At 32.6% G+C, this 9,308-nt stretch overlaps 2 long non-coding RNA genes across 2 annotated transcripts in view; one reads left to right on the top strand and one right to left on the bottom strand.

Annotated features, from left to right (window-relative positions):
• Positions 1-1,343: 1,343 nt before the first annotated feature.
• LOC121038094 (uncharacterized) overlaps positions 1,344-9,308 on the top strand; it is a 60,170-nt gene continuing 52,205 nt past the window's right edge. Inside the window, exons 1-2 of the long non-coding RNA XR_005794146.1 lie at positions 1,344-1,426; positions 4,956-5,145. This is a non-coding gene — a long non-coding RNA (uncharacterized LOC121038094). The remainder of the gene's footprint in view (positions 1,427-4,955; positions 5,146-9,308) is intronic.
• On the bottom strand, positions 2,493-4,917 carry LOC121038096 (uncharacterized). The gene is made up of 2 exons (XR_005794148.1): positions 4,769-4,917; positions 2,493-2,549 (listed from the first exon to the last, which is right to left on the bottom strand). It is a non-coding gene; the product is annotated as an uncharacterized LOC121038096 (long non-coding RNA).

The raw sequence follows: 9,308 nt of genomic DNA, 5'->3' as shown, positions 1-9,308 counted from the left end.
TTGGAAGAAATTTTGAAGTGCTTCATTATCTAGAATTATTTAAAGACGTCAACAATAATAATACCAAGTCTCTCTCTCTCTCTCTCTCTCTCTCTCTCTCTCTCTCTCTATATATATATATATATATATTTGGTGGGGGGGTCTGGTCTACAATTTAGCAATTCGTTGGGGAAAAGCCATTTAGAATTGAATAGGCCTAAATCCATACCTTTTATTAATAATGACAGAAGTGATGGAATGTTGAAATATGTATCCATAAGATATCACATGCCATTTCCTAAGTTTTGTACACCTGAGAAAATATGTTAATATAAATAATTGTTGTGTTCAAATTATAGCCAAACATATCTGCAGGTTTTAAGCTGTCTAAAGTAATTCCACATTCTCAATGAATAATGTTTAACATTTGAACCAAAAACAGTTCGGCACGAATAATTAAAGGCTTAAGTTAAATACATAGACAGTCATTTAAATTTAGATCTGCAATAACATTTACTATTATTCTCCAAGGCTTTGACTGCTTGACAGAAACAAAGTACTCTGGGATTAATTTCAAGAAATGGTGCCAACTGTGCCGCAATTTGCTGTAATTAAGACATGAAAGAACACTAAATATTCAGATTAAAAGAAGCATGATGGGGCATGATAGAGAGTCAAGGTGTGGCAGGGAGCCAATAAAAAAAAAAAAAAAAAAACCTAGCCAGGAATACCATATTGATGGATACAAAATCTTTGATTATATTTAATGTCTTTTCTCACTCAAATTTAAAGTGGAGACACGCGTGTTAAAAAGATAATAAAATTGAAAAAGAAAGTGACAAACATTATATTCTTATAAAGCTAATTAGTTTAAGTGGTGTGGAGAAGTCATTAGGAGGGTATCATAATTATCTTTATGGTGTAGGGATTTCCCTGTGTGTCACATCAGTTTGCTTTAGAGCTAAATGAAAGAGCTATATAGGTGTTAACTCAAAGAGATCAAATACACTTTTTGTATTCATTAAATTTTTCTTCATATTTTAAAGAGAAAGAATTCATTTTGATCCAACGAGTCTCCTTTTTAATTCCCTAAGAATTATGGGAAATACTTTCCTTAGCCTTTGAACTTTTGCGTATTGATTAACACTACATTTAAGCTAATGGTGACTCTTCTTTCCAACTGACATTTTTTTTTTTTTAAGAGAGTCCCTTTAAGGTTTTGATCCTAAAAGAGATGTGGATACTTGACCCAGTTGCTAATGAGGGGCTGTATAATCTCCAGTACCCTATAGCTCAAAATAGCAGGATGCAGTATAAAAAGTACATCATAAGAGGCACTATTGGAATGCTTTTTGTCTTCACAGGCAATACGCAAAAAGATAGGACTTTCTAAGAAAGTCAGAAGCTGGTCTCCTGCAGGCACAGGAAGCCATCAAAGTCAAAGTGGGTAAGGTGATGAGCCTCGACAGTGTGGTCAGGAGACTGAAAGCAAGCATCCGGGATACACAGGGAGGAAAGCATCCGAAAGAGCAATCTTTGTCATTAGATCAGGTCTGCAGCAGCCAGAAGGGGATCTGCAGAATCTGCATAGAGCGGGGCTTTGTGAGAGGGACCAGTGTACCCCAATTTGTGAACTTCACCAGAATGTAATCTGTTCTAGTCTGATGAAAGAGAATTGCACATCACAGATGTGTGATTAGGGGCTCCAAATAGGAAACGTGGAACGTCTTGGGCTTTAAGGAAGATGATGCAAAGAGTCCGCATCTTCAAGAGAACCATAAAAACAAAACTGAGTTGTTTCTACACACAGAGATCTTTGCAGAAAATGCATAATGTCTTTCAGATACAGACTATGTATCTTAGCCCTTTCCCTGAGGTTGCAAATCTTCATTTAGGGGGGGGAAAAAAAAAGGCCTGAAATAAAGGGCTTAATATACAGTGCTTGTGAACAATGCAAGTTGATCCTCAGTCTAGAATTTGACCAGTCTAGTAAAAAAATAAAGTAGTTGAAGAGGCATCAAAGTATTTCACATCCACTGGTATTTACATGACTTACATAAGATAGAAATACAGGAATTTATTTCATAGCATAAATAAATAATGTTGCTCATAATCTATGGTACATAATAATCACACAACATTGAATCTCTCTCAAGTCCTATGTTCGTTAAGGTATTTTTTTGTTGTTGTTGTTCTATATAAATAGGTACTATGAAGCTATGAACGTTATTATCATTATTACTTTTGAGCTTGTTTGTCTCAACTTTGTGGTAGAATACTTATATGAATAAAATATTAATGAAGTTACTGGGTACATAATAGACAGCGTTTGTCAACCCCTTAATTTTTCCTTCCACTATTCACAACATTGCCAGATACGTGTTTCTGGATAAAACCCCCTAGAGGTCTCCTGCAAATTCTTTTTCAATACAACCAGATCATTGCAGATAATTGTATTACACAGAGTATCGATCCAAAATCGTTGTGCACCGGAAACATCTGAAAAAACATGATTATAGCTTTCTGTTTATTGTTCGTACATCATATAAGCAGGCTTTTGTGTGAATCACCTGTAAAAAAGGCAAGGTGGAAACATCAGAGAAATTACCTCTTTACAAGAATCTATTGATCACTTTAAATCAAAGAAGTATGTTTGACATAAGATTACCTGCCAGTTTGAACATTAGGTACACTATGTTATAGCCTGGGGCAGTTGTAAGTCTGACAAAGGGATTGTAAATAAAGCAAGCAGCTGCGAGCGCCTCTGGCTTGGGATCAACTCGGGCTCAAGTCCAAGGCATAGGTAAACTTAAAATAATTTACCCCCTTTAACCAGCACATAATGAATTAGAGTAGACTCTTAGGAGAACCGTGAGGCATAAATCTCTTAGTCATTTCAAAATCGGCAAACTTCATAGAAAATTCACATCATGCATAGTTGACAAAAGGTCTCTTTTGTGTATGTGCCACAAGGTGACTCAAGTAGTCTTGAAGACAGTCTATTGGTACAAGTAGATTCTTCAAAAAAAAAAAAAAAAAACTTCCTTCAGCATTCTTATATCCATAGTCATTTACATGTAGCCTGATTGCTCAGATCCTTTTAACTTAAAGACCATTAACCTCTCAATGTCGATGTCTAAAAATTCTCCTCAAAACTCATTTAAAAAGTTTGTTGCGTTTTTCTTTTTTCATAAGAAATATGTATTGTGAAAGGTGAAAAAGCATACAAAATAAAATGCTGCACCCAAATCAGTTTTGCAACTACATTAACAATGCTAAAAACATATCACTGCAAAAATGTCAATTGCTTTCATTTGATTACATTTTTTTTGGTCAAGAGCAGGGAGGGCCATAGTTCTTTTACATATTTTTTAAGCTTGAACGGTTTTTATTTTTTTTTTTTAATTTTGAAAGCACATTCATTGTAAGTTCTTTATTGGATTTCCCCCCCCCACACTTTAACATGTGTTGAAATTATTAAACATTTAACTCATTTGTTCAGAGAGATTTCGATGTATTTGGAATTTAATAAAGATGAGCTCTGGGTGATGCATTCTTCCTTGTTAAATATTTAGCTGTTTGCGTTAGCTCTGTGGTTTCCTGAGGCACAAATTTAAACTGTTAATATATAGCAGGTTTAAGCTATAAAAATAGTAGATGCTGTAATTTCTTCTGGGGCAAAACTGGTCAGTTTGAACACTTGCAGGAAAACAAAGTGAACATGTATGCACATATTTATTAAAATATAAGCAGTCAGTTGCTCAAAATCTATAAAGAGATTCTGAGAACCAGATATTCTTAGATCTAATTTATAAGGGAGTCATCATTCAGCTTCAAAGATGAGTGATAAATGTAGAATATTTATATAGAGTATCTTCTTTACGAGGTTGCCTGTAAAAGATACCTCTGATGTCAGACTGTAATACCTTGGTTTCTAACTTTATTGAAGCTTAGTATAAACATCATTTTTTGGACATAAAATGAGAATCATTAAAAGCAAAGATGGTCTGTTTTTATACAAATATGGCCTTCTCCATTTCTATTTATATGGATTTTGGGGTCTTAAAAGAATTTTTTCCTTTTTCTTCATTTTAGATTACAAGATTGAAATGACTGATTTCCATAAAGTATCATGATCTTTAATGCAATGAGATTTAAAATGCAGTGATATTTAAAAATACCTCCAAAAATGTACTATATGACATAACGTGTATAAATATATATGCAAATATATGATTAAAGAAATAAATATTCACCTTTCATGGCATGCATTTGAGGCAAATAGGAAAATAAAAAGCAGATAAATACTTTTTAATGGGGAAATATTCTAACAAAATGTACAGATATATATCTCTAGGAATACGGTCAACAAAGAACAAAGGAAAAATGTCTTTGTCTTAAATCACTTATTTTTTGAGAGCTGAAGCATACTGCCTGGTTTGCTTTGGTCTAATGAAAGACTGCCATCTATTGGATGACCTTGAAAAAGTGCTTACATTTCATAAATACTATACATGAAAATAAATCAGTGGAAGGCCATCATTTTGGCATAATTTATAACATATCGGTCTTTGTCTGTGTGAATATATATAAATATATCTGAGGCCTGTGCTAAGGAAAGAAAAATACTATGTGTTAATGTCATTCTGTTTAATACACTTATGTCGCAACAGAAATCTCACAATTAAAGTCAGCAAATTGTTGTCTGATTAAGACATCTAATTTTTGAATTCAAATGTTTTATAAACTTGAGATTACTGACATGCATCTTGTATTCCTTCATACATACCTTTGTTTACTTGTGCGTTAAATAAAGGAATCAGAAAATGGAATGCATGAGCTTGTATTTTGACAAGAAGGATCTGTTTAAATCTTCCTCAAAGTTGCATCGCATAAAATTTAAACCGAAAACAAAAGAAAAAAAAACACATTAGCTTGAGTTTTTTAAAAGGCAATGTTCTTGTTTTATCTTTCAGCCCAAGAACTTGCCAGTCAAGATGAAAAACTTCTTCTAATGGAATCCAGCTTGAAAGCTACTCAAGAGCAGCTAACTGAGCAAATAGCAGAAACAGTTCGCCAAGAACAGAACAGTAGAAAACCCCAGGCAGAGCTGAAGACAGTGACAGAAGGGATTATTGCTTCTGAAGAAGAAAAAAATGATTACAAGTGAGTTGCTTTTTAGTATTTCAGAAAGTTTTACTTTACATTCTAAAATCAAGTCAGTCCTTTGACTTTCGTTGCTTAATATTTAACTCTCTCTGTCTTGCAAAAGGGTATGTGTAAATGGGCTAGCTTGTTCAATAAATTGTTCGCTCCAAAATAGATAGACTTTAAATTTGCATCATTTCTTAACTGAAGTGGGGCATGCTGAACAGTGTGACTGTCCTATTCCGATTCTAAATAATGATGTGGCGCTCAACTTTCTTGTTAACTATCAAGAAATGTTCAAGGTAAGATGCAAAAGAAAGAATACACTGTGTTTCTGTAGCACCTATCTGCCAATGGCATTTTCATCTCTCTCCTTTTGGAGTCCAAAGGTTACATATGGCTCTTGTTGCCTTTCTTTTTTGTTAAAGTAGCAGCTCTAAGCAAGACACTATTAAATTGAGAGACCTTTAGAGTAGAGTTTTTTGGTCAGACCACTGAGGCATGTAAGGAACTATGAAGAAAAGTAATAAAGATCTATACTGTTTTCAAACATTCATGAAAATTGTCTTAGTGAAACATCTCCAGTAGTTAATTTCTGCTTTCATAATCTAAATCTTCATGTGATTATTATGCTTAATACTGTTTTCAGATTTTATCATTTACTTTTCAAATAAACGTTAGACTTTTTTTTTTTTGAGTGTCTGATAATTAGATATTCTATCCTTTCTGCCTTTTGCTTGACTTTCTTACGGTTTTTTTAGAAATAATTTTTTAAAAGTAGCATAGCCCAGATGAACCTCTCTCTTCCTTTCTTCCTCTCTCCCATCTCCCCTCCTCTCGCTCTCTCTCTATTTGTCAAGAATTACACTTTACTCACCGAACACTGGTTAAATTGAGTAATCACAGTTAGATAAAGCACACATACCTGAACTTTTTTTTTTTTTTTCCTCTCCTGTCACTCACCCTTTGAACACAATCCTGGGGCCAGAACTAAAAAAGCATTTGATATTAACTAATCTTTGGAAGCCAAATTCTAAACTTTAATTACTTACTGCATATCTTAATGTATCTATCAGTAGGATTTCAAAATATTGCATAGGATGAATGTTGAAATTCTTTTTCTGATTTATGGTTTATAATGCTAACTAATAATGCTAAAATGTAAAAGTAAAATATTTGAAATTTATTCATGAGGAATTTATTCCTGTGTTTTCATCCAATGGTTTAATATTAGAAGGCACTAAAAATAATTTTGCAACCTAGGATGACATTTTATAGGCTTCTAAATAAAATTAAACACTCAGATAAACCCTGTTTGCCATTAATGTACCTTTAGTCAGCTGCCAGAACTCAGACAACAAAAAACCACATTTCACAAATATTAAAAAGGTAGAAATTGGTACCAAGAATTAAAAGCATATTGGGCAAGGTTTCTTTGGGAATGGCTATAGTAATGTACTATTGTTGTAAATATTATGATCTTTTAAAAAGCTGGATTATATTAGGGGAATAATATACTTAAGATATATTTAGATAACAAGAAATATATAAACATGTTTGTGAACACTAATATAAAGCTAATGATAGTGGTACATGTTAACTTAATGTTAGTAAAATAATGCCAACATTTTTTCTACAGTTAAATGCCACTATAAAGGCATATTATTCAGTACACTCACAAAAAATATATAATTTTGATCTGAAAACTGGCATGCAAAGATATACTTCCAATCTTGGCTTTTTAGAAGTAAATAAATCAGGAAGCGATTCATCCAGCTAAATAACAATGAAAGACTAAACTTAAGTTCTATATATTTCATCTATATGTATCTGTTTTATTTCCCAATACAGCTTGATCATGAAATTAAGTACTATTCTCTCTCAATGTGCAATTGCTGGTAAGGTGTATAAATATCACCTAAGAGGGTAGTTAAAATTATAACAGTATTTTTTTGCCTAGCTATTTACAATGGGTTTTAGCAACTAAATGTTAGAAGTCAAAAAAATTATGAATATTATTATGATATGTTACAAAACTTGTTGAATTTAAAGAGACTGACACATGACCATAATCAAACCAATGGTTGTTTAAGGGAAACTAGTTCATCTTTTTTTTTTTTTTAAATGTAAGCTCAATATACATTGTCACAGGGTATGCCTACATGCTAGATATGTGTCTTAACGTGAAAAAACATATTACTGTTTAAATGTGTAATAAAATCAAAGCCTTTCCAGCCTCACCAAAGTAAAAAGTCCTAACTTAGTTTATTCATTTTTATTGTTTTTTCCACTCAATCCACAGGTGGCATGAGTGGGTCAGATTTATTAATTGCTTTGGTATTGGGCACTGTCTGACACCAGGGTATTCACCAGTCAGAAAAACAAAGAGCCACATCAGATATCATATAGCATAAGAATATCATAGTGAGTTCTCTCACCCAGTCATTCCTTTATTTGGAAAAGTCTTTGGATCTTGACTAAGTGATGCAGGGTAAAATGTATAGAAAGTTAAGGTCAAAGACCTGAGTAGTGTCTAGAATTTGCAATCATGGTTGAATTTTGCTATAGAGAGCGGAGAATCTCACTAGAATGAAGCATTCTGGGGCTTTTTTTTTTTTTTTTTCAAAAAAAGAGAAACTCACTTGAGAAATCATGATTTTATTTTATCTTACAAAAAATAGGAAAAAATGAAAACTTGAAACATAATTTTTGAAATGTGCTAATATAAATCACAAAAACAATAACTAGAATGTGTATTTTAAGAGGCTTGTTCCAATTTGCAATATATGTCAAGTTTCCACATTCATCTTTCTAATAGTGATAATGTCTCCAAGTGATTTTTTGATAAGTAATTATCTCAAAATGATTTCCTCCATTCATTTAATTGGAATAGTCATTCAGAAGTAGCCAAGTTCCAACACCATACCACCGATATCTATTACCAGATTAAGTCATTTCTTAACTAAATATGAAACAGTTAAAAAAGTAGTAAAACGTTTGGCAACCAAAGGGAAGATTGTTTTTAACACTAAAATGTGACTTGTAAGTTGTTGGTTCCATAAAGTTGAATTGTTAAAGGAGCATATAGGATTTAGATTTTATTTTTCTCCTCTCTTTTTGAACTAAATGTAGAGAACAGACACCATATACTCAGTATAAGCCTGTTACACTTGAAAGATTTGTTCTGAATGTCCAGTGGGAACCTGGAAATCGTAATAATTTGTAGTATCGATTGAGTGAAGCTATGCAGCTGGGGCCTCCAGTGAATAGACAGGAATAGACATTTTATTGATTAACTTTTACAGTCATATTTTCAGGACTCCGCTGCAACATAATTTTCACTTCCCAGCTTTGTGTTGCTGCATCATGAAACTTGGATTCTTCTCTCTTAACATTTACCCACTTGAGGAAAAAAGTATGGACATGTCTTGCCAGGGTTATGATCTACAGAGATGCAAAACTTTCTGGAAAATGACTTCTCTTAAGTACTATTCTATCGCAAACAGTAGAAAGGAACTAGCTGGTTATGACAGTTTTAGGAAAAACCATTACAGCAACTATTTGGTAATTAAACTTACTCATATTGTCCTCATTCTTTTCATGTTTAAGCATCTTAATTTTCCTGCCCTAACTTCATGCTTGTAACTATTAAAATAAATTATCTTGTGATGGCTTTGTTTTCATTCATTAACATTTTCTATCTTCTTTAATGTGAACAGGAGAAGGAAAATTATTGTACTGATAGTCTATAATTTGGTCTGAAATGAAAATTATTAAATGCTAAATCATTTGGCCAATAATTTCAAAGTATGGAAATGTGAATATATGCCTATTGGACATATGTGATATTTCTCTAGGCCTGTGAGAGTTTTTAAAGTTATTTAAGCAAAATAATGTTGTATTTGCACAGGTGAACATATGGCAAATATTCTGTGTATAATCATATGTTTATTTACCTCAGGTTCTTCACTGATCACATTTTTGGTCACTGGAGCAAACTGCAGATTTTATACTTTACATATGTGGAAAATATTGCACTGTAATTTTATGTAAGAGCTGGTGACAGAGATATTTAGACATTATATTGGATTTGAAGAAAGGGATTTTTTAAAAGAAGTTTACATCTGTTCCTTTTTTTAACTCACATTTGCATTTCTTTTAATTATGATGTTGAAAAATCA

Source organism: Herpailurus yagouaroundi, unplaced genomic scaffold (assembly GCF_014898765.1).
Source record: "Herpailurus yagouaroundi ecotype Mexico unplaced genomic scaffold, PumYag 165, whole genome shotgun sequence".
Lineage (NCBI taxonomy): Eukaryota > Metazoa > Chordata > Mammalia > Carnivora > Felidae > Herpailurus > Herpailurus yagouaroundi.
Note: the sequence above shows the minus strand (reverse complement) of the source record. Positions and strands in the feature narration are given on the sequence as shown.